General features: G+C 35.6%; 1 protein-coding gene across 1 annotated transcript in view; it reads left to right on the top strand.

Moving 5' to 3' along the window:
• Window positions 1–1,613: 1,613 nt before the first annotated feature.
• LOC138700088 (myogenesis-regulating glycosidase) overlaps window positions 1,614–26,655 on the top strand; it is a 465,840-nt gene continuing 440,798 nt past the window's right edge. The window contains exon 1 of the mRNA XM_069826407.1: window positions 1,614–1,748. The gene's annotated coding sequence lies outside the window, so the exon portion shown is untranslated. The remainder of the gene's footprint in view (window positions 1,749–26,655) is intronic.

The following is a 26,655-nucleotide window of genomic DNA, read 5'->3' as shown; positions in this document are numbered from 1 at the left end:
TATGAAAGATCAGTTAATTTGTTCTGCAATTCTGAAGAAAAATTTCCTGAATTTGCGGAATGTGGATGACATAAGAGCTCTAATTTGTGTTGAATCATTTCCATTTAGCACCTCTGAATACTGAATTTCTAAATAATGCAATGTTTTCCACATACTAAGGACAGTATGTCTCCTCCTTATTTTATACAACGCTGCTCTACTTAATATATGCATGGACCGCTACCCTTCTTTCGGTGAGTTCTAGTAGAAAAAGAAAGTAGCCCGCGCTCAAAGCGATCTGCCTGCCGCGTGCTTCAGCCCGTACGGGCTTAAAAATGCACCCCATGCTATACTGTATTCTATGATTGTTCCAGTCCGATAGGTGGTGAGTAGCATTCGTGAATCCGACGCTGACAGGCGTATTATCCTACCTCATCCACCCCCATCTCCAAACTATTGCCTGACAAAATTCAGAACCCGGGACCTCAAGCCCTTAACATTTAAGTAGTCGCGTGGGGATCATGTTGATCTCCAGTGTTATATGTCGGTTTGTATTATTTTTACGCTGTTGCCTACACTGTCCAGCTTATCAGTACCTTCCTGAAAGGGTGTCGGCAATACGACTACATGATAACTTCCAGTTTATCACTGTCATTTGTTGCGTTAATTGAAATATTCTAGGCTGGGGGTTCTGTTGACCCCAACGCGACTACTAATGTCATAAATTAATCCACAAGTAGTATAGTATTATTTTTGTGATTATATACGTGAAATCTCTTACTGTAGAAGATTATGGCAAGTATTGATTCATATGAGCTAAAAGATTTACATAGAACCAGGATATTTCATATTTTAATTCGTGTTTTTAATTGGAGGTCACTCTAACCCCCACGCGACCACTAATGTTACAAATCAGTCCACAAGTATTACAGTGTTACTTTTGTGGTGTACATACATGCCAATTATTATTTAAGAACATTTTGGCAAGTAATGACCCATATGAGCAAGAAAGTTTACGTGGAACTATGAATTTTATATTTTAATTCGTATTTTTGCTTGGGGGTCACTTTGAAACCCACGCGAGTACTAATGTCACAAAATATTTCGCGAGTACTTAAGTGTAATTATTTCAGCATCGGAGATCCTAGACTCCACTCCAGTCTAATTTAACTATTGCAGATGATAGATGTAATGAGAGAAAGGTGAAAAGTGTTGATGAAATGATAGAGAGAAACGACAGTATCCCGAGAAAAAACCCTTAGCCTTGTCCATTTCAAATTCAATCACGGCCGGGCCGGGAATCGAAACCTTCCCATTTGGATGCAGGACGACCGCACTAGAGCGAAGTCAGAAACGCTGCTCAGTCTTTTACTCAAATCACTGATTTTGAGTGGGTCGTTAACAATTACTTGGCATGTTAAATTTGTCGTGGGCATTGTTTTTTTTTTTAATAACACAAACCTTTGGAATCCTGCCCAGATATGTCTTGCCTATAGTCGTTTCCTTTCCCCTATCTGACAGCAAGAACAGAGTTCGTGCTTTTTGCCGTCCTTCGTACTGCCCTCCCTCGCAAGAAGTTGCTTTTACCGGGCAGCGTAGCTCTGGCCGTTTTGCGAGTTTAGTACCAGCTCGGGACCGAGTGAGTGAGAGTGTGTGTGTGTTTGTTGATATCACGCCCGACACCTGGTCGGACAAGGCTTTGTCAGCTCTGGGTAACTATCAAGTGTAGTGCAACTGGAATTACAGTTTTGCTTCATCCAAAATAAAAGGTGAGATGTGATTTATTTGCTAAGTCAAAAATAGAGCTGTTTCATTTTTTTGAAGGGGATTTGCATAATCAGCATTACTTAGTCCTTAAGAATTCTTACGTTTTCATCAAAACATATAAATTTAATACTAAAACGATTTCTAATGACGACATGCTTTTAGATAGGAACGAAGCCTATGTCTATGATTGCCAAAATTCGTATTATGTGGCCCGTGACTTACATTAGAAAATTACAGTGTTCACTGTATGAACATACAAAGTCTTTTCTTTCTTGCAGTATTTAGTGAGATAAAAATTTTAAGATTTAATATCAAACTATAAGCAATAATAATAATAATAATAATAATAATAATAATAATAATAATAATAATAATAATAATAATAATAATAATAATAATAATTAAAGCGGAAAGAAACTGGCCACCCTACCCTATTATTTCCTGGCCTAGTTGCCTCATAAATGGTACGCTGTTGGTATAACTTGTGAGATTCAGATCTGTCTTCGAACAATTGACTAAACAACAACAATAATAATAATAATAATAATAATAATAATAATAATAATAATAATAATAATAATAATAATATTATTATTATTATTATTATTATTATTATTGTAATAACCCACATATTAAACATGAACTACTAGTATTTATTATTATTTAAGTTAATAATAAGTTATGTCCGTATTTTAGCTTCCCATATTCTGGATAAACCTATCTTGCATGCACCAAGCATACCGGTATATTATTTTTGCGTCAAATAAATTCAGATTCTGTATAAGAATGGTCATCATTTTGTCATCTTTATTTCCCTTCGATAGTAATGGTAAATAATGTTTTTACATGATCGTGTTTTTTTTTTCACAGCAATTGTTGCTAGGCGTTGAAAGTTAGAATTCCCGTACAGAAACTTGTTGCTAGGGAACCCATCCTACATAACATAAAACTCTACTGAACTAGACCCATTACAGTGCACTTTTTGTTACTTAGTTACCATCACAGTACAGTTTTGTGAAGGCTTTGGAATAATATTGCTCCAAATATTCAATGCAAAATATATTGTATTTGCAATTTTAAAAATATGATCGTGCAAAGAATATACGTTTGTGAAGTGCATTACGAAATCTCGAAAATTGAAAAACTCGCTCTGCTCGTTTTTCAAACTTTAACTCGATTTTGTAAAAAGCACTTTCCAACCTTGTATCGTAAGAAAAAAATCACAATGCGAAAGGTGGGTTCCATTGTATAGCTAGTTACTGCTACTTAAAAGCATTGAATTAATAGTGCGTCCAAAGAATCGGCCTATAATATTACTGACATAATAAAATGGATATTCAGGTAATTGTTAATTGTGTTCTGTTCATTTTATTTTGTGTTTGTTCCATTTTGTGGGCCCAGAGTTTTGTTTCCTTTTTCTTGCATATCTGTAGATTTGTCACTAATCTGAGGACAGATATTACAGTGAGATAAATGTAGCAATCAGTAAGTCTCATAAGAATGTGATATTATTGCTAGGTCTTACAAAATCAAGTGCTTTAAGCTGTCTCTTCTTATTTCGGTATCAGTGTAAAATAAATTCATTTGATAACTTACGTAGATTTTTAATTTGGATACTTTTAATTTGTTACATATTTATCTACATATTTTCCAAATTGGGCCACATATTTATTACGTATTACTCACTTTAATATTAGGGCCTACATATAATCCAGCCTCTAATCGTTTCTATTAAAATAATAATTATTAGTTGATTACCTAGTCATACTGGCTTAAAAACTGTTTCTGACTTCGTGCTGTGAGGAACGATAATAAAGCTAAGTTCACATTCATAATATTCAGTAGCGCAACCAGAAATTCGTTCTAGGCGGACAGGTTAACTCCTTTACATACATAAATGCAGTCAAGCATGTTACTTGACCGGAAACTTAAATAAAAATACTTCCTTGATTTATCTGTAACGGTCATTCTCCAGGAAAGTTGCATTTTGAAAGTAATGTTTTCCGAAATTTACAATTAGGATAAAAATGATTTTTTTTTGTATATTTTTGCCTTAGTCTTTACTAACTTTATTGAGCCACATTATTAGTCTAGATCAAATTTTGGTATTTTAGCATCAAATTCACTTTAAATATTTCACGTGTCTGCTTACATGACAGTAGCCCTTCTCGTGCTCACAAGCCAGCATTCTCATGGGGATAGATTAAAAAACTTATTTTTTCTTCTACTACGTTAATAATGTCAAAACAAGTGCTTATACAAATTTTGGCCACTCGAGCGCAATTAGCCTACGAGCCCCCCGCCCCAGAAAGTAAGTTTCCCTGGGGCCGTTTACAGAAAGAAAATACAATTTCGTGGAAATATTTATTGGAACAGATACAGGAATTGTTGAGCTATTTTCCAACATATTTCCCACTCGAATTGAGACATTTCTCATACCGTGGGATCAACAGATAAGTGCAGACGACTGTCACATACGGTTACTAACCCAGGCAGCAGACTTCTACGACACAGGGATACAAAAGTTGTATAAGCACTAGCTTTGACATTATTAACATAGTGGAGAAAAGAAAAATTATCTGCCTCATAAGAATGTTTCTTTGTCAGCATTTCACATTCTCCTCTTTAACCCTAGTTTTCATGTTCTATTTTTAATCTACGATTAAGAGAAACATTTATGCAAGAAGAAATCGTACAGGAATTCGTCAATTGAAGATAATGTTTTACAACTGCTGTTTTCAAACATAGCTCAGGTTTTACCCTAATCATTCAGTTTTTTATTAAAATATCTAAGCTAATAAAACTCATCAATGACAAACTTGAAAAAAATAAGTACATCGCATCACTTATTTTATATGATTTCTTTAAAATATTTCTTCCTGTAAATAATAGTATGTTTTCATGATGTACCCATTAATATAATTGAATTTTATGTTTTAATCATAGTTATAATAATACTAGTACTAAATAATTAGTTATAGTTATAATAGTTGTTGTTTAGTCAACTGTCCGAAGACAGGTCTGAACTTCATAAATGATACCAAGAAGGCACCACTTATGAGGCAACCAGGCCAAGAGATAATGTGGAAGAGTGGCCAGTTCCTTTCCCCCTCCATTGCATACATCGCCGACTAGCTATATATTCCACTAGTCAGAGACATATCAGCAATCCTAAATAATTAGTTTTAATAATAGTAATGCTGAACTGCTCCCAAACACGAGTTTTGCTAATTTGATTGACGCTAGAATACAGATGTTTATGTTTAAGCTCTATGTTTGTTTGTAAATCTGCCTCTATAATATTCCATAATTTCAAATAAATTTCACATTATTTTATTGAAATTAGCGTTGATTAACTGTCACATCCGTGGATATGGTATGTCAAAGGACGTCATGTTCACTGATGTGATGGATTTACTTAAAATATTTCGTGAATCAGCAATTTTGTTGAAGCGATGAACCTTTTCTTTTTAAGTAATGTCTAAAACTACTTACTTACTTATTAAATACGTAAAATTAACTATTTAGTTAGTTTTATAAAGTTCACTTGTACACAGACGTGACAGGATGATCTTTGTAAAATCAAAATCTAGCACTTCAGTAGAAAATATCTCGCCAGTATATTAAACAACTAGCTGTACCCGTGCGCTCCGCTGCACTTATTAGAATAAAAATAAAGTAATTTACATAATTAAAATAGAACATTGGGTCCAGGGAACATTTGTGTTTGATAGAAGAATAAATCGTTTAATATGCTACTTAATTTAAATTGTATTTAAATAATTAAAATGCTATCATTTTGGTCCAGAGACCACTCATTTAGTGCAAATATAATTCGTTTAACATTTTTCTAAATTAGTCTTGAATGCATCCTTTAATAAATCACTCCAAATTAATAGAGTTGAATGTGTACGAAGATCATTATTATGTTAATCTTACTGTGCATCTTTTTTTTTTTTTTGTTAAGTTTATTTTATTCACGCCTTAACATCTGTGGTCATGTCGCGTGTTTAGAATGTGTGGGTATATCAGCAGACCGTTTTTACTCTTGTTGAGTTCCTGTTTCTATTGTGTGTTGTAGATGGCCAGTGTTCATGTAACTGATTATAGACTTTGATTAATGTTTTTGGTATTGGTAAATGAGGCGGTGATGAGTAATGGCATGTATCTTTCCAATCCGGCATTTGCCTTTATGAGTAAGGGAAGTCATGAAAAATCTCAGTCAGATTGGTCGGCTACGGGGTTTGAACCCGGGACCCCCGAATGCGTGTCTCAAATGCTATCGCCTGAGCCAACTCGCTCGGTTGTATATCATTGTTTATGAAAATAAAAAATTGAGGTACCCTACACAAATAATTATTTTAAGAAATACAGGAAACGAATATGGGTAAATTATGAGCGCAGGAACGCCATTTCATGACACCTTTTAAAATAACTCAGCTCCAGTGATCTCTATGGTAAAATGAGTGTATAAAATTAGAGTATTTTATGTGAACCAAATCAAGTTGCAATAATCAAGTTATACAATATTTCGACAGAATATCAAGTTTTCTGTGCGTACAGATTTCTTTTCATCTTACCTCAATCCTCATTTGTAGCATTACATCCATCTAGAGAAACTACAAATTTCAAATAGTGAAGGCATTAGCTTCTGAGATTACATCATACAAACACACAAAATATATCGTCTGTATATTAATATTGATAAACGTCAAGGCCGCCTTAAATAGACGGAGTCGTCATTTGTTTTGATTTCATTGTAGCCATCGTCGTCGTTCCTGCAATAACTCCTATGTCACATACCGATTTTAAGATTTTTGCTCTATTAAATAACTTAAATAGTGATGCAGCAAATAATACAATCTACTATATATAACTTAATTATATTTCTTTCTTTCGAAAATGTAAGAATTCACGATCTCCTATGCACTACTGCCATAGAATGAATAAATTTGTTTTTCTTCCTGCTACAAATTTAATATTTTGCACATAGAAGTTACGAAACAACGACACTATAATCTGAGGCGGCGGTGGAAATGCATTGTATTGTTATTTTAAAACTCTTGTATGTCCTTAAATATCAGTCCTATCAAAATTTTGACTGGAATAAAACTTATCGAAAATTCTTTTTAAAGAAACTTGTTATGTAACATTTTTCACAAAAATCAATAATAAGCGAGATATTTCGGTTTATTTAATTCAGGCCCCCCTGTAACTCCCCTTTTAAATAAAGTATTTTGAATGCCATATAGCCTAAAATCTAAGTTACAACGAACTTAATTTATGTTCCAATTTTCATCGAAATCCGTTCAGCCATTATCGCGTGAAAAGGTAACAAACATCCAGACAGACAGACAGACATACATACAAACAAAAATTTCAAAAAAGCGATTTTCGGTTTCAGGATGATTAATTATACATGTTAACACCAATAATTTTTGGAAAAGCGAAAATTACTAGAAAAATTTCGCTTACAGATTTATTATTAGTATAGATAGATAACGAAAGCTAAATGCTTGCAATACAGTATGGCTGGCCGGCAATAACGAATAGTCACTCGTCTGAATTCTAGTGATTTTTATATAAAGTAAAAGATTTGTCCACTGACGTGACTGAAATTCTTGTGACAAGTATTTCATCTGCTGTAAAATTCATTGTTTTGGTATCACCTACTTCAAATTTTCAACCTTACCTTGATGCCTTTGTTTGTTTGTTTGTTTGTTTGTTTGTTTGTTTGTTTCTTTCTTTCTTTCTTTCTTTCTTTCTTTCTTTCTTTCTTTCTTTCTTTCTTTCTTTCTTTCTTTCTTTCTCTCAGTTTAACCTCTCCCTTCTAGGTACATTTACACGTCCCACGCCACCCGGGCCTTACAGGGCCGCGACCTGTCGGGAGAGGAATTATTATGGATCACATACATACTTTTTTGACCACACAAGGACATGGAGGGCCTCCCCGGATGAGGGATCAGCTCAATGCCATACAACCTCCGATACAACACAAACATTTAAGACATTACAAATCATTCACTCATACATATGAAAGGATTAAGGGAAGGATCGCCGTCCATGGCCGGACTTTCAAGAGGTACAATCTCGGCATTTGTCTGGAAATAACTGAGGAAACCATGGAAAACCTCAGTTAGGATTGCCGGCCCCTGGGATTACCTTGATGTATCTACAGTAAATCTTATTTAATGCAGTTTTGGTTTATAATTTAGTTACCGTTTTGATTTACAACCTTTTATATTAATCTGTTTGGAGGTTGTGATCACGTGACTTTTCGTTTTTCGCGTTCTTTGACAATATTTAATTGTAGGAAATAAAATTAATTTACATTTTCAACTGTATTTGTATGTTCACCTAGTTTTACTTTTGATTTTAGTTTAAATACTGAGTGCTTAGAATTATTACTTGCGGAGAAACGTTGCTATGACAGTAAAAATGTACCTTTCAGGACACTGACCCATGACTTTAATGTTCAAATTAAAGTCAATAAATATGCTCATATTTTAGACAATTATATCTGTGTCCCCTTTGCTGTGGAGACCTTCGGTCCTTGGAGTCATGACGCTAAAGTTCTGGTATCTCAAATCGGCCAAATTTTGATCTCCATTACTGGTGATCGTCGTTGCACTACTTATTTGCGTCAACGTTTAAGTATTGCAATTCAACGCGGAAATGCAATGAGCGTTTTGGGTACTCTTCCCGAGTCCAGCCCTTTGGACGAACTCTTTCTCCTGTAAAATTTTAATAAGTATTCCGTATTAAAAAAACATGTAATTAATGATTGTAATCGACAAAACTGACAAAATAGATGAAATGGTAATGACAAATATAATTTTTATAGAATAATAAAAATGTGATTAAATATAATTCCCTGTTTAAGAAGGAATAATTTTGAAATAAAACAATTACAAAATGCAATATATTTATATTTTAATACGAAGTCTTCGCGGCTTCTTGGATATTTCGTCTACAATCACTTCACGTTTTACTGCAATGTCTTTATGATGTATAACAGAGCCAATCCGTTCAGTCTGTTTTCTGATTCCTACGTACTGGAGAATTTCTCAGATAGGTTTTTTTTAGGTTATTTTACGACGCTTTATCAACAACTTAGGTTATTTACCGTCTGAATGAGATGAAAGTGATAATGCCGGTGAAATGAGTCCGGGGTCCAGCACCGAAAGTCACCCATCATTTGCTCATATTGGGTTGAGGGAAAACCCCGGAAGAAATCTCAACCAGGTAACTTGCCACGACCGGGAATCGAACTCTGGACATCTGGTTTCGCGACCAGACGCGCTAACCGTTACTCCACAGGTGTGGACTCAGATAAGTTAAAAGAAAACATAAAGTGGAGAATGACTGCAAGTTGTATCTGGTAGTGTTGCCATTATCTGCAAGAGCTTTGTTACTGCTGGGTATATTAATTTGCAAGGATTTCAGAGCGTTGTTTGGGTATTTCTTTAGACTATTTGTGATCTGAACTATGTCGTCTGAGAGTATACAGCCCTTCATAATTTCATACATACTGGTATCTCACTATTTTCACAGAACTTCTGAACATCTTAGAAAATATATTTATTAAGAACTCTTCTGCAGTGTTTCTGAAACCTTTTATTACTTTTCTTGTATCTTCGGCATAACAGATGGCTATGGAGGGATACATTTTTTCCAGATTGCAAATATTTTCAAAGTGACAAGCTGAATGAAAGCAGCTTCTTAACTATGTGGAAAGCAATAACATATTCACACTTGCTTATTGCACTACACAAAATGCTTGCATTGCTAGCAGAATCTTCATCTGTCCATGAAAAGCTAATTTCTTGAAGGGCCTTCACAGCTGAACCACACATTTCAGTGAAAACGTTTACTGAATCAAGTCGTATTCATTGAGTTGGGGAAGGCTGCTTCAGATCTTTTTAAATGATTGCCACTGAATTCATTCAACACAGCCTGTTGTTTGGCTGTGTCAAAAATAATTAATTGTTATATTTTACAGTTTATAATAGGTATTAAAGAAAAATTTAAGTGCTAACCATGTTCTGGAGGGAACCCTTCCCGTTGGTCGCCCCTTTCACTGCGCCTCTGATAGTATTACATTATTATAATTATACAGTTGTCATTAACTGAACTGAAATTTGATGAAACATGAAAGTATTATTACCTTTGATAATAAAATATTTATATCTAAGTGTAGTCAAAATGAGACATTATTTTAATATATCTAATTCTGAGCATTTCACCTATTAACGTAGGCCTACTTGTAATGTGTAATACAACCATTTTACCACTATTATTTGGATGGTTACTTTCATAGAAGCAGTTTCCTGACGAGATGAGTTATAAGACTAGGGGAAAAAAGGAATAAAGCGGTTTATAATATACTATGTTATGTGAGTAGAATATAAAACAAATATTTAACTTACTTACAAACGATTTTTAAGGAACCCGCAGGTTCATTGCCACCCTCACATAAGCCCGCCATCGGTCTCTATCCTGTGCAAGATTAATCCAGTTTCTATCATCGTATCCCACCTCCCTCAAATCCATTTTAATATTATCCTCCCATCTACGTCTCAGCCTCCCTAAAGGTATTTTTCCCTCTGGTCTCGCAACTAACACTCTATACGCATTTCTGGATTCGCCCATACATGCTACATGCCCTGCCCATCTCAAACGTCTGGATTTCATGTTCCTAATTACGTCGGGTGAAGAATACAATGCGTGCAGTTCTCCGTTGTGTAACTTTCTCCATTCTCCTGTAACTTCATTCCTTTTAGCACCAAATATTTCCCTAGACACCTTATTCTCAAACATCCTTAACCTCTGTTTCTCTCTCAAAGTGAGAATCCAAGTTGCACAACTATACAGAACAACCGGTAATATAACTGTTTTATAAATTCTAACTTTCAGCTGTTTTGAGAGCAGACTGGATGACAAAAACTTCTCAACCGAATAATAACAGGCATTTCCCATATTTATTCTGAGTTTAATTTCCTCCCGATTGTCATTTATATTTGTTACTGTTGCTCCAATATATTTGAATTTCTCCACCTCTTCAAAGGATAAATTTCAATTTTTTTCATTTCCATTTCGTACAATATTCTGGTGGCGAGACATAATCATATAATTTACTTTGTATTTTCGGGGTTTACTCCCAAACCTATCGCTTTACTTGCTTTAAGTAAAATTACCGTGTTTTCCCTAAGTTTGTGGATTTTCTCCTAACATATTCACGTCATCCACATAGACAAGCAGCTGATGTAACCCGTTCAATTCCAAAGCCTATCTGTTATCCTGGACTTTCCTAAAGGTATATTCAGAGCAAAGTTAAAAAGTAAAGGTGATAGTGCATCTCCTTGCTTTAGCCCACAGTGAATTGGAAAAGCATGAGACAGAAACTGGCCTATACGGACTCTGCTGTACAGATCGATTATTTAGCCCTGACAGCCCAGCGACATGAAAGAGGGGAAGTAATAGCAGTAGTGGGAAGAGTTCCGGAGTAGAGATAGGAGCGAGCCGTCAGTAAAGAAATGCAGTACAGCGTACTGGAAACACAACGCTCTACCGCATGCGAGACATCCGCTCGCTCTGAATGCAAGCGACTGACTAACCTGAACACCCCTTGGCGCAACTTTATGGACTCGCCTGACCCAGGCGCACATTGTCGGCGAATGTCAGGACTAAATAATCGTACTGTACGTTTCTCTGAAACACATTTTAGTTAATCGAATTAGTTTCTGGGGAATACCAAATTCAATAAGACTATATAAAACTTGTCCTTTAACCGAATCATATACCTTTTTGAAATCTATGAATAACTGATGTACAGTACCTTTATATTCTCATTTCCTCTGCAATACTTGTCGAATACAAAAAATCTTATCAATAGTTGATCTATTACGCCTAAAACCACATTGATAATCACCAATAATTTCAACTACATATAGAGTTAATCTTCTCAAAAGAATATTGGACAAAATTTTGTACAACGTCAACAAAAGTGCTAGAATTCCTACTGCCTTGTGGCCTCCAAGACCTATAATAGAGATAACGTTATTGCTTTAAGCCAGTGTTAATTATACTTTTGAAATATGTCGAGTGAATAACAACTTAACGGACGGACATTATTCACAACTCTCTAATGAATTATTTCTTTAACTACCGCGTGAAGCAGCTGTTGCTAACTTCTGTTTACGAGCCATAACTGTCTAAGTGGTCACCTTCATAGAATTGAGTTGCTTTCATCACCAATTTGTTATATCCAAAAGAAGAGAATACCAGTGTAGAACACCCCGTTAATGAATGTTGTAAATTATGGCGAATAATGATTTTATTGTAAATCCTAAATTCAAGACACTGAATACATGACTATTTCGAAACAAAACTGAGGCTGGTGTGCCTCAGGGAGGTTAATCGATGTGATATTTAATATTCATATTGAAATGTTGATGGGTAAAATTGCAAATCACAACCTTAGGACTGTAATATGATCGATGGCTAGAAATTTTTGTCAGAACTGAAATATTCACTCAGTTGAAAGGAAATCTAAGACGAAGGAATCTAATAACTTTGAAACATTTAGTTTAGACCCGACGTTCTACATGTTCCTGCCTAGTGGCGCTCCCACCGAGGAGGAAGGGGGACTAAGGAGGATCAGAACCAGACTTGTGTATTTCCAGTAAAACGGAAAGAATATTCATCTCAAGCTAAGTTCCCATAATTTCATTCTGCAGGCGATTTTAGTGATGCCTCAGTGATATTTATAATTTAGCAGTCATGTTGGCAGACCTAGACAGAGTGTAAGGGGTATAAGTGCCATTATTTTAAATGATGATCATTCTTGTAATAAGGAAGAAAAAATGTCCTCACCATTTTTTTCTTAGTGCAGTATTTACGTAATTATTAAAGTTTACAATATTAGGCGTTTGGCAACGTTGCTGGATGGGGGGGGAGAGGGGAGTTTACAAGTACACGGTACAGCTCAAACGGATAGAGACAAACCTGTACAAAACAGGAGCGGACCGTTGTTTACATAAAACGAACAGCAAATACAAACTTTCAATCTCATTGATAGAACTTTATGGTAAATTTCAATTTTATTTAAGAATATTGGCAATATTGGTATATTTTTTTTATTGTACGCTTAAAAAAAGAAACATTAGTGGTTTACTGCACAAAATCACACGCAATTTTTTTTAATGGAACATTTTAATCTCTCCCGCTTCCATAAAGCAGTACCATTTGTAAAGGAATTTCTGTTTGTGTGATTTTCGAAACGAGGTAAGAGATTCCCAGTTTCTAATAATCGTTGAGAAACCGCTACAAAAGTTCGCCGATTAGGTAACCTTCATTCCGGAAAACATCTTCTTGCCTCACTTAATTACGACGACTTTCTCCATAAATTAATGACATATGATATTCCTAAACTGTGAATGACATTATGCAAATCTGGCTTTCAGGTAGTAGCTCCCTGTAAAGCAGGTTTGAATAATTTCAAAGAAAAATTGTTCCAGGGCCGCGTATCGATCTCGGGAACCTTCGCTTAGCGCACGAATGCTCTACCGACTGAGCTATCCCAGGAACTATACACGACATCGTCACAATTTTTCCTTTTATATCCACACAACTCAAATGGGCTGACAAGACGCCAGAACCCAACTTTGAGTGCACACAAATTCTGTGTGGCTTCCTGTTAACGTACCTGCAGTAACGAATGTATGTATTACGCAAATCTGGCTTTCAGATAGTGCAGTAGACCTATGGACCTAGTAGCTTGAACTCAGCTGACATGTACGTACGTCTGTGCAGAACATTGCCTGTTGAACACGTTGCCACGTCTCTCACGCCAGAATATTAACAAATTTAAGCGTGCAATTTTATTTAATTTCACGAAAACGTAATAGAACACAAAAATGTATTTAAACTAATATTAACTCTTTGCTAGATATACCTACAGATGTAATTGTTTTCGCAATTTTACTAACGATATAAGCAGTATAACGCGGATAATGTAAGAGAAGAATGTTTTTTTTTTTTTTTCTGGGAAAACTGTCAAGTTTTGACCCTATGTTGAATGGACAATTTTTGATCCTATAGAGTATAGACCGTCCCCGACGACTGTGAAAAGGACGGCGCTTATACCCCTTACACCCTATATATTCTGACCGAGAATACTTGCAATGCTGCTGTCTGTAGCGTGAGAACATGCCTTAGCGAGCGCGAGGCGAATAGTTAGGCCACTCAAAGCAGCGGCCCCATCGTACCCTTGACCTCTTAGATATTCTACGTTGATATCACACTCTTTTAGCTCACTCAATTGTTTGTGCTAAACTTTCACCTTTTACATTGTCTAGAGCAGCGGTGACCAAAACTGGTATCGTGATTACATTGCGTAATCACATACATTCAAATGAAGAGTTAGCGGGAAAAACGATTAATGTCACAGTTTTCTTAAGGTTGATGTCATTATGTAATTCAATGGATCGCTGCGAAATTTAATGATCTTCTTATGAAAAATGGTAAAAAAGAGAATTATCACCACGAATACAGTAATCCTTTCCTTTATTTTCTATAGAAACAGCATTACATCTTGCAGTTATAGACTCAATTAGATCATTATCTAATCCTTAACAGAAATGCTACATTCATTGTTTTTCCCGCGAACTCTTCAAATGTTTAAGGAGTTTTTTCTGTACACTGCTGTCTGTCCCATTCACATACTGAAAACAAGCAGTGGCGGTATCATGTCGTTCTGCAAGCAGGAACAGAAGGTTTCATAAGGAATCGGAAGAGGAATAATTTTGTTCTCCTTTGCTCAACGGTTCAATTAGATTACTTAGAAGCAACAAAAGGCATTATAGCAAGTCACACTGAATACACAGACATAAAAGGGATTATTATTATTATTATTATTATTATTATTATTATTATTATTATTATTATTATTATTATTATTGATCAGTGAATGTTATAATTTATTCTTCTGTACGTGCATGAATACTTTTGAAGTGTCTTTCCTTGAAGGATAAAATTACTAAACTCCGTTTCATAATGTCTGACAGGCGACGTAAAAATTGCCGGAAGAGGAGGAAAGAAGTATAATATTGCTATTCAACCAATGGCAGAGATCTCATTCCACGTTAATCTTGAAGTTGGGCGGTCTGAAGCGTTCTACCCCCGCCCAACTTCAAGACAGCTTAGAATGAGACTCTGCCATTGGTTGAATAGCAATTAGGCCTATATTCCCCTCCCCCTCTGCAGACAATGTTTACATCTCCTATCAGACATTATGGAACTAAGTATAGGCTACATATCAATTTTAAGCTTTTTAATCTTTAGATGAGTTTACCTATTGTCAGTTAATTACTAGTTATTCATTTAATAATAGCCTAATATTATACAACAACTGATTCAATATTATATGCATTGTAAGAATGGAACGAGCTAGTAAACTCCATTATCCTATGCTTAAAACGTTTGCTGCTAAGATATTAGCATATTTTATTGTTTTCACAAGTTACACTTATTAAACACAAAAACATGTCCCGCTTTACAGACTAAAACATAGTGCAGTTGAGAATTGCCGTGTGTAACATTCAGCGGACTTTGTTTCCTTTTCAGAAAGATGCACAAAAATTATTGAAGGTTAAAGTTTTGTTTCAATAATTAAGTTAATATGTATATTTATCTGTTTGAAAAAGGACTTTTCTTATATTTTAAGTGATCTTACAAATGAGATCTGTTTTTTCCTTATTAAATTATTGATGAATTAATATAGAAAGATTTGCTTCCTTGCAATAAATCTATTGAGATGATTGAATATACTGCTTGATTATAAATAAAGCACATTCTACCTAGAGATAGACAGGAAATGAGTTATGGAATGTTCAGTTCAGCATGTACACGAACAACTACTGCTTGTAGTTTTCATGCAAAGTACCTCTCCCCCGTCTCCGTAATTGTTAGGCTGTCTCTTGCGTGTAATCACAGTCGTTCGAGTTTTGATCACCGCTGGTCTAGAGGCATAAGTTATAAAAATGTCTTATACAGAGTGGAAGGTAACCTTTTACAATACTTCTGGGATATGATGTCTCGAATTATGACAAACAAGAAAGTCTCATAATATTTTGTTCCCAGAAGGACGGTTTTCGAAAAAAATGGTCTTTTGTAACTTGAAATTATGATTAAGTTTTTCGTGAAACTGCTCAAAATTGAATTTTTATCTCATGTAGGATGATAGAGTAAACTATGTATGGCCATATTACAGTAGTATTTGCATGGAAAATAACACAGATTTCGAATAAATCGCGTTAATAATCGCGTACACATTGCATGGGAACAGGACTGTGACACGCTGGCAACACTGTTTCTTACGTACGCAAACCATGTGGCCGAGCTATGTGTGCGGAGTGGACGATACGCTTACAGCGTATTCCGAATCTCACCGGTCCGGTGGGATCAGTGACGTCACGTTGCAACGAAAATAAGGAACAAAACTGCTGGAAGAATCGATGCTGTCATGGCGACTGTGTAAGTGGTTATCTGTGCTACGCTAGCAAAATTTTGCGAAATTTTCGTACTGCCATCTCGTTCAAAGAAAAGAGATCATAAACAACTTATTTCTTGAACCGGTAGTAATAACTGGTCCGTTGACATGTTCGCTCATAAGCCATTAACATATTGTTTTTACGTTGTACTCATTACAAATAATGCAGCAGAACTAAAGCAGAACACACCGCCATGACACAACAGTGCACGATGTCATTCGTCTGCTAATTCCCGCCCTATACAAGAACCAATCAGATTCACTGATGGCGGCTGATAGAGACTGCCACCACCTCTGCAAGTTGATGGCACCGGTGCGACACCGGTGGAGCATCAATGACGTCATCGGTGAAATTCGGAACACCGTGATGCCATCGGATTGCTCATCGGGGAGATTCGGAATGCGCTCTTACATTCACTTCGTCATTAGTTGCAGGCTGCGTGCAGTTCGAAGCAGTTGAAACACAACGAGGTGCCACAGTTTTCTAATCGTGAGTATCTGGACATGTTATTAATATATGGCGAAACTGGTCACAATGCCGCTGCAGCTGCAGGAGTGTGAAAATTGTAGACACGCAACTGGTGGACACTTTGAACAATACCTTTAAAAGACACTGTAGAGAATGGTGTACAAAATTTAACAGTGTACCTCACATTAATATGTATCAATTTAATTTAGTTCCAAAGTTGTTTATTTCTTCCAAACATTGTATTGTAATTGAGTTGGAGTGACATCAACTGTGTGATCCGCAATGTAAAATAATACTCTATTTGAAGGATTAATTTTGTTTTATGTGTAATTTTTAATTCTACTGTATTATTGATGAAATTTCCCTAAAATGTAACGGAATCTACGTGTTTATTCTTACTAAATTTAATGCTGAAACGATACAATAACGAACGTTTCATCATAGATAGCGAATAACATAGTTCATGTAATTAACATGTTACGATTACATAAATTTTGATTTGACTGCATTCTCAACAGATGTTTTTGTTTACAAAACGATATGTGTGTACATCCTCTCAAAACCCCTGCGAAGTAGATGATTGGAGCGGCATTCAGTACGCTGGGATGCAAGGATCTCGTGAAGTAAACACTGCCACTGTCTACAACGTTGCAACATTGCAACATTTGTTTTCTCGAAATATTACAAAAAATATTGGTCGTATGAAAAAATATTATTTGACAAAATGTTGTCAAATGACATGATCTGTTATGTGTGTGAAGGGTTGTAAAAGGTTACCTTCCACCCTGTATACTCCTATATATACCGGGTGTTTCAGACCACCGGTATCAACCTTTTTTTCTCGAAAACTATATGATACTGGATGTTCATAAACATTTTTGATAACCTAAACCTATGTAAAGAATCGATTGTTGGTACAAACCGGGAATAAGGAATACCTGTGGTCTATTCGAAATTTCAAATTAGAACATAGGTCATTGAAAGTACCATTGGAAACTACTTTTAAAAAGAAACAACTTTTACTGAAACTTTTTTTTCTAACTCTATTGTTTACTCACATAGCAACAAAAATCATCTTTTATGTAGCCTAGACAAAGAGAAAATTGTTCAACACACACATCACTGTCTCATCTGAAATAACTGAGAAACGTCTTGCATTGTTCAGATTAGAGATGGACGATAGTCACTTACAATACTATCGATAGTCATTTTTGTTATTTGGTTATAAACTGAATATACAGTATTTATGAATTTATATTTTTTTATTTTAGTAGGTTATTTTACGACGCTTTATCAACATCTTAGGTTATTTAGTGCCTGAATGAGATAAAGGTGAAATGAGTCCGGGGTCCAGCACCGAAATTTACTCAGCATTTGCTCATATTGGGTTGAGAGAAAATCCCGGAGAAAACCTCAACCCGACCGGGAATCGAACCCGGGCCACCTGGTTTCGCGGCCAGACGCGCTAACCATTACTCCACAGGCGTGGACTTGAATTTATGTCTAAATGCGCACTGAACAATTGATTTAATAATATGATATACTGAAATGCATCCTCTGATTGAGGTTCTGGCTAATATGTACTGTACATCTATTATCAGTCAGTACATCTCGCTTGACGATATGTGTCAGAGACAGAACAATATTTGTATGCATCTGAAGTTTGACTAGTATAATAATATGTAGCCAGTCGGCGATGTATGGAATGGAGGAGGAAAGGAACTGGCCACCCTACCCCATTATCTCCTGGTCTAGTTACTTCATAAGTGTTGCCTTCTTCGTATCACTTGTGAGGTTCAGACCTGCCTTCGGACAGTTGGCTAAACAACAATACTAAATTGAATCTGAATTACATATCAATAACACATAATATTATAATCTATCCTTAAAGTATAACATTAGCCATCATTATATGTTTTTAAACACGTGGTCATTGGTCCATGGATAAGTTTCTCATTAAAATAAGAATTTCCACTTTATTGGGATGCAGACGGTTTCGTCTTTCATTTATCAAGCTTCCAGTTCTAGATAATAGTCTTTCCGTGAGAACTGAAGATTCCAGTGAACACAGATAGGCCTACTTCCTGACCAAATTACTTAGCTGCGGAAGAATGGTGTGTGACAAAACGAACGGATAAGTGGAAACAAAACATTGGATTTATTTAGTTATGTATTAAAAGTAATGGGCATGTGCACGAAATTTGCGTAGTAATTAAATAGGGGTTTAGTATAAAACATATACCTGCTTGATAGCATGTTTGAGTTTATAAATTATAATTGCTGTCCAAAGTTCAGTCCATTTTTATGAAAGGACTGGGCCAGTTTTTTTCATACATCAATCTGCGGACTGAGCGAGTTTTCAAGTGACATGCACAGTAACATAAACTTTTAGACAAGGATTGACGTTGTTTTGGAAGAAAACGAGCTTAAAAGATAGTGATAGAGGTCTGAAACATAAAGATATACAATCTTAAAAATGGCCCAACGGACTGAGCGAGTTTTGGGGTAACACTATTCAATTGAGGATCACTATCTCCCATAATTTTGTAGATTAATGGAGAACATGAAAACTGGTTCCAGCCAATCAGAAAGAGATCATCCAATGTCTCAATACCCATTATATATGGTCTCTATCCTTCCTAGATCTACTCTGCCATGTATGCAAGAGATGTACAGGGACATAATTTTGTTTTTACTAAGATTTCTAATATTAACCGCCTTTGAATTAACGGTTGAGAAACGGAAACACTGTTTGTTACCTCTTTACACGACCGGAGTTTGATGATACTACTGTAAAATAGTACAAACAAATCACTTTACTAGGTATAGGAGGGAAGGAAAATAGTGCATGCATTTATTTAAACTAGGAAGTATTACGATTTTGAGTTTAATCATTTTCGTTAGGTTTTTATTTAATCAAAATACAGTACAACAGCCACTATCCTTATCAGAGGGTCCAGCAGAAACGGGTGAGGGAAGTCGTAACCAAACGAACGCACGAAAATATTTTTTTTTTTAGAAATGCCATTTACACTCCTTTGCTTCTAACCGTCTTCAATTTAAAGAAGCAGTAATTGTGCAGCGTAACTGCTTCCTGATGGAAGATATTAGATTTAATTTTCATGAACAGCTATTGCGATGTATTGTTTTATCGATTTCTATTCCTTATCCAGAAAGAGTATGGTGGATTCAAAATTAATGCTTAAAATTTTATTCTGAATTCCTCCTTTGCGATGTAGAATACGCCTTTCCCCGCACCGAGTGTGGACACCCATTCCGAGATCCGTGGTGAAAGAAAAAGTGGCGGAACTTCTCTTGTTTGCTGTAACAACACTATGAATGACAGCAGACTTCTAATGTTACTTCTAGTCAAGGTATGAACCAATGTAACTTATGTGATCACGGGCAATGAAACTACCTTCCCTCGCTTTGGACATGAAGGTACCGAAGTTGCATATAAAATTAGCCGTGTCACGCGACTTCTCTCAGTAATATCTCGGCACCGAGAGTAGCTACAGAGCTGTGCACCACCCGTTTGTTTTGTAATGGTGAGTTCTGCAATATTAAAGTGATAATAGATACGTACGATACCTTTTGCGTTAACCATAGTGATTATTATTTGTTCCATCCACAACCCAAAAAACATTAAGAAATCCAGCAAAAGGTTTGTTGCTTTGAGATTTTGGACACCACTTTACTCTATGGATGCTGGATGTGATGCCCTGTACTTGTAGGAGATATTCCGTCGCAACGGGACTATTTTCAAACCTTTTATGAAATTTATACAATGATACGAACGTGTTAATAACTCTTGGCCGGAAAATTTTACGCCTACGTCTTCTTCGATTAAGCCTAACTAAGTACAATATCTTCACTAGAACTGCTAAATAACATCACAATGGTTTTAGTTTAATTCTTAATAGTATAAAGTTACCGAAAAATTAATTTAATAAATATATATTTAATTTATTTTTATAATTTGTTGCAATATTAAACTTTACAATTCTAAGAACTATTGTAGAAAATGTGCTAGTGTTACAAGTAAAATTTACACATTTGTAAAATTACTGATCTGAATGAAGGGGGGAGAGCAACGGTGAATTGTTCAATGGTAGAGCTGTCTGGACTTTTTCCATTGCTAATTTTCAAAATTGTAAACGTTTCGAAGAGTGAACCTACTGTTGGTATCGTTACAAACAGTAGGTTTTCACCTAATGACGAAGAGAGATTCACTCTTCGAAACGTTGTGCTACAATTTTGAAAATTAGCAATAGAAAAAGTCCAAACAGCTGAACCATTGTAAAATTACTCCTTAATCGTGAAACGAAACACTTGTAAAGTGCTCAAAATTTCATTAGTGAAGATTTTATTTTGTTTGTAAAGTTCAACATTACAAACTAAGATTGTGAAATAGACGTTAAAAATTTACAGGCAAAATTTACAATTTACAAAAACTGTAAATATTGTGAAACGGACCTTAAATCAGCGACGGCAGCATGTACAATCCAACGATATGGCAGATGGTCGAAGCCTACGAAACAATCTTTGTGCCAACAAATGGATTTCTAAACACGAAGGACTCTCCAACAGCGAATGGCGCGATGGCATTAAAATGGTTGGAAATATTGCTGCAGTACGTACTGTGCCGGGAAGATCTCAGGACAACCGTTGTAGGCATTGCCACAACGAGGTTGAAACTCTTGCACACGTCCTGGGATCCTGTCCGCACGGCGAAGCTCTGCGAAACGCTAGACACCACCAAGTACGATCAATTATAGCCACTGCCCTTAAAGATGCCGATTACAACACCTTTGAAGAAGTACATGGTCTCTCCGTCACTGGCAGTACACGGCGCATAAACATAATAGCTTTCAAGGAATCTACAAGATCTGGATACATAATTGATCCCACTGTGCGTTTCGAAACGGATGAGGAACAGCCAGCAGAAGTTGATAATGAAAAAAAGAATATCTACAATCCTACCATTCCCTATTACCTAAAAAAAATACCAGCTAAAAGAGCTTGAAGTAATCTGACTTCTGGTTGGAGCAAGAGGTACCGCTACCGTAGTTTCCCCTAACTATGGTCCATGTTTGTCACATTTTTCTTTATATATTCAGTACAATTCATCCAGATTAAGTAAAATTTTGGCTTCGGACTCTTGTAAGTTTGTATTAAATAAATTTTATGTGTTTGAAATTATTTAATTGAAAAAATAATAAGCATTGGTACATAGTTGTATTCTGAGTTGCCCAACTATGGTCCACTCATATATTCATAGTTGAAAGCGTGAATGGACTATAACTGGAGCTGTAATTATTCGTAAATCAATACATTGAGTTTCTAATTTAAGGATAGAAACATAATCTAGCACATAAATATTAAAAATAAATGAAAAGTACATTGATTCTTTTTATTAGTACACAATACATAAACACTCAATAAACAAGTGAAATCTGAAAGTCATTTTTCTGCAATAATGAACAATTACACTCACCGGCAAAAAAAAAAGGCCACCTAAAGTTTCTCAATTTTTTATGAGGCGAGAATCAGAAAATCCTTTATCAAATGAAGAAAACATTGCTTCCCAGAAAAAAAAAAAATTACAAATTATATCAATTTTCTTCCAAATGTTTAACTGATTTTGTGGCCACCCAGATGTTGGTAATAGCGGGTATTGCCTACCCGTGATTGTATGACCGTTACTATTCGCCGATTCAAACATTCGATCAGATTCTGGATGTCAGTCTGGTCGATTCCATTCCATTCTTTACTTAGAACATTTCGGAGCTGCTGTAAATTGCTGTGAGGATTTAGAAGACTTCTAACTCGCTTCCCTAGAATTCCCCACACATGTTCAATAGGGTTTATGTCAGGACTTCTTGCTGGCCATGTCATCCTATTCAATCCAACGTCGTGAAGGAACTCATCCACGATTCTTGCAGCATGAGGGCAAGCATTGTCATGCATTAACAGGAACTTTTCACTAATAAGTGGGGCATATGGTGCCACATGTTAAATTAGACCTTCTTCGATGTATCTTGGAGCAGTCAAAGCACCTCCATTAATGAACACAATTTCTGTGTGAGCTTCATACCAAATGCTACCCCATACCATTACCGATCCACCTTGCAATCTGACACGTGAACTGAAGTTACATGAAGAAAAACGTTCTCCTTCTCTTCTCCACACTCTTTCACGTCCATCTGTAAACTAAATCTCGATTCATCTCTGAAGAGCACTCGTCGCTACTCCCCCAGGTTCCAATTAGCATGATTGTGAGCAAAACGTAATCGTTCAACATGATGTTGCTGGAGCAATTCTGGGCCTTTAGCTGGTCTTCTGGAATCAGCCCACATTCATCCAGACGTCCTCTTACAATTCTCTCACTCACATTAACTTGTCTTATTTTCTGGAAGGCTCTTCTGATCTCAATAGCTGTGGAATGGCGATTTCTTAATGTGTTTAGGACAATAAAATGGTCGTCACGAGTCGAAGTTACTCGTTTTCTCCCTGAACCGGGTCTCCTGGAATAATCTCCTGTCTCTCTAAAGCGATGCTACACTCGTTGTACTGTCGATCGAGGAATCCCAAGAACTGCAGCCACATAACGCTGACTATTCCCACCTTCCATCAATGCAACCACTTTTGCTGAATCGGTAGTACTTAGTGACGTTAATATATAATGAAGTACTCCAATACTGCCTCAAAAGAGCTTACCAGTCTGTAGACATCTTCAGCTTAGCTCGAAATGAATCCGTGAAGTTTACAGACAATATTACAAGAAGAACGAATCTTCTTTTCAGATCATTGTTGGCTATTACGTATTCAGTATTACGTTGTTACGTATCACAAAATAAATGAATAACTAAATGAACCTCAGCACACCTACAATTATTTAAAAAGAATCCTACAATTTAAAAAAAAAAATTAAAGAAAATGTAGTTGGCCCGGTTTTTTCGCAGGTGAGTGTATATTAAAGAACAAAAGTACGGTATCAAAATAAACACATTCTTAGCAAAATATTATGCAAGTAAATTCACTGATAATGTTTATTTATCGCACTGAGAACTACATTCATTAGGCTTATTTCGATCCTTTGAATCTCCAATTATCTTGTAAAGCTGAAATTGAAAATAGATCTCTCTTTTTCGAGACGCATTTGGGGTCTTCAATTTGTTTTATTATGTTTTCCTTTCTATAGAATAAAAAGTCTTCCATTTTGTCGCCACCTCAGTAATTGCCGCTTCTTACTATACATGAAACAACAGCTCCATTGTTCTTCACTTCCAAAACTTTCCTTGGCCACAATTCCTCCACATAAGTAACTACCATATAACTATGTGCTTTTAGCAATATTTAACAGATTTCGTCTTCTATTCCACATCTGACTCACTGTCTGTAAATATGGAGAGAACACCGGAAACATCAAAATCTGTATTCAATTCAATTTTTGTCGCTCTCACAGTCACTTACAGGGACGGTTGTTTTCCTTCTACCCTGAAATTTAAGTTTTACCGGACAATCATTCTTGCTAGTACCATTGATGCTGGAACAGCCTGTTTCTTTGTCTATTTGACTATAATGTTAAATGGTGTTTTAGAATATACTGAGATACCGTATTTGCAGAAGTAAATAACCACATTGATCATATTTTATTAAAACAAATATTTCAAAATGAAATATAACTATGGTCCACGAAAAATTGTGGTACATAGTTGAGGACTGACTTGTAGCCTTGAGATTAAACATTTTTCACGCAGAGTCCTTAACCTCTGCCAGTGTAATTATTACGTGAAAGTAAACACTATAGAGTCAGGTTTAATTGTACAAAGAATCATATATCTACAACGTACCAGTTCCACAGAGGAGAGCTTAATAAAACAGACAATTACAAACTGAATGATTTCGTGTCTTCACACTTCAATAGAACAATGCACACTGACCTTGTTAAGCATCCATATCATTGCCACGTGTAATGGTAGATAGAAGCATCTATGAGGAACATAATTCCATCACATTGGCGCCTTAAATGGCAAACACCGAACTCTTGTGTGACTAAGTAGTACATAATGCGTTTTGGACCATAGTTGGGTGCCTGGACCATAGTTATGGGAAATTACGGTACTCTCTTCATGAAAGATGTATTTAAGAGGCTTGGAATACCTACATCTATTATTCCGATTGTAACCTTAGTTGCATTGAAAGGATCAATTGCTCTAAAAAGAAGGAAAGAAGAATCACCTATATTCGAAATCAAACTAAGTTCAGTAGCATTCTTTACTTTTTTATAACATTTACCTTTCTAAAAATAGGTATATTTTCACTAATCTCAAAAAAAAAATATATATATATATATATATTTGCAGCTATGTACTTGTAAGAATTTCGTTGTTAAAACAAAATTAATGGTTTTTCATGAACTTGTAAAAATTTCTATGGTTAAGTACTCTTTGTCCCTTGTGGCAGCTCATGAATGGTGAGAAGATATATAAATTTAAAAATTTACACAATAACTTGTTTTCGCAAGCTGCATAGTGCAAAATGATTCACGTTGTGAAGTTGCCACTCTTCAGCAGAAATAATATGTTTTCTGAAACTTAGAACTTGAAACTTTGAGTTTAAGACCATCAAATGACGTGTACCATGTGAAGTTCTCATTAATACATACTTAATAATAATCATATGAAAGTGCTACCATCAATTTAAACGCTGTGTATAAAACAACATATCAATATGTAGGCCTACTTCTTCAGACAAATTACTTGAATAAACTTTTAGTGGAGGTGTCAGACAAGGGTGTGAATTACCATCACTATTGGTTAATATAATATAGATTTAGAGCCCAGAATTTTAGGTGCTAAAAGTTAAGAATGACGCTGAGTGTAGATGAATAGAAATGGCGCCCGTGAGGAAAGTTTTAAGCTTAGTTCACAAGAGTCCGATATGTAACAACAGACAACAGAGTCAGAAGGACTGAGCAATGGATCTTGTAATCCGTGCGCTAATTTGTAAGTGGGGTTAAGAGGATTATAGACCTTTAACGATACTAAAGAGAAAATACTGAATGACAAGAATGGCATTTCAAAGAAGTGGAGATATGGCAATGTTCTTGTAAATCGTGCGCTAGTTTGTAAGTGGTGGTTAAGAGGACTAGAGACCTTTAGCGGTACCGAAGGGAAAATACTGAATGACATCTCAAAGAAGTGGGGGCATGGCTTTTATATTTATAAATTATAGCGAGGAACAATATTAACTTTTAGCACCTAAAATTCCGGGCTCTAAATATAGTTGGACATTGCACTGTAGACATTAATTTTAATGAAAATAATTTTACTTTAACTCTTATGTTTGCTGACGACCAGGTAATTACAACAAAGAAAATATTATACAAAGAGTCTTTCATGAACTACAGAAAATAAGACAATTGTATACTTTAGAAATATCATTGACAAAAACAAATTCAGTGGCCTTTAAAGGGACTACACTCATTAGAGCAAAGAGATTATACTTGAAAATATAACAAGTGAATACATTTAACTTTCAAGATTGTAAAATCTATTATTTAGGAGAGGAAGCTTTGGGAATACTACAATGAACAATTCTATGCGCATGCACCATGGCTTCCCCCCTTGTCCCTCCTAGAACTTTTCTCTACAATCTCATGGCGCGACAACAGTACAACATAAAAATATTTAACCATTTTTATGGAAGTTTAAAAAGAACATTGAAATACAGAACAAGGAAAGAGATTTTATACAACAATGGCTATTCCTGAATGTTCATATGGTGTCAAAATTAGGATAATGAAAAACAGAGATGGAAGTAAACTAAAGGCGGCAGAGATGAGATTCTTGAAACTCTGTAAAGAAAATTACAAGGGAAGATA

The sequence above is a fragment of the Periplaneta americana genome, chromosome 5, assembly GCF_040183065.1.
Source record: "Periplaneta americana isolate PAMFEO1 chromosome 5, P.americana_PAMFEO1_priV1, whole genome shotgun sequence".
NCBI lineage: Eukaryota > Metazoa > Arthropoda > Insecta > Blattodea > Blattidae > Periplaneta > Periplaneta americana.
The sequence above is the reverse complement of the archived record's forward strand: the minus strand, read 5'-3'. Positions and strand labels throughout refer to the sequence as shown.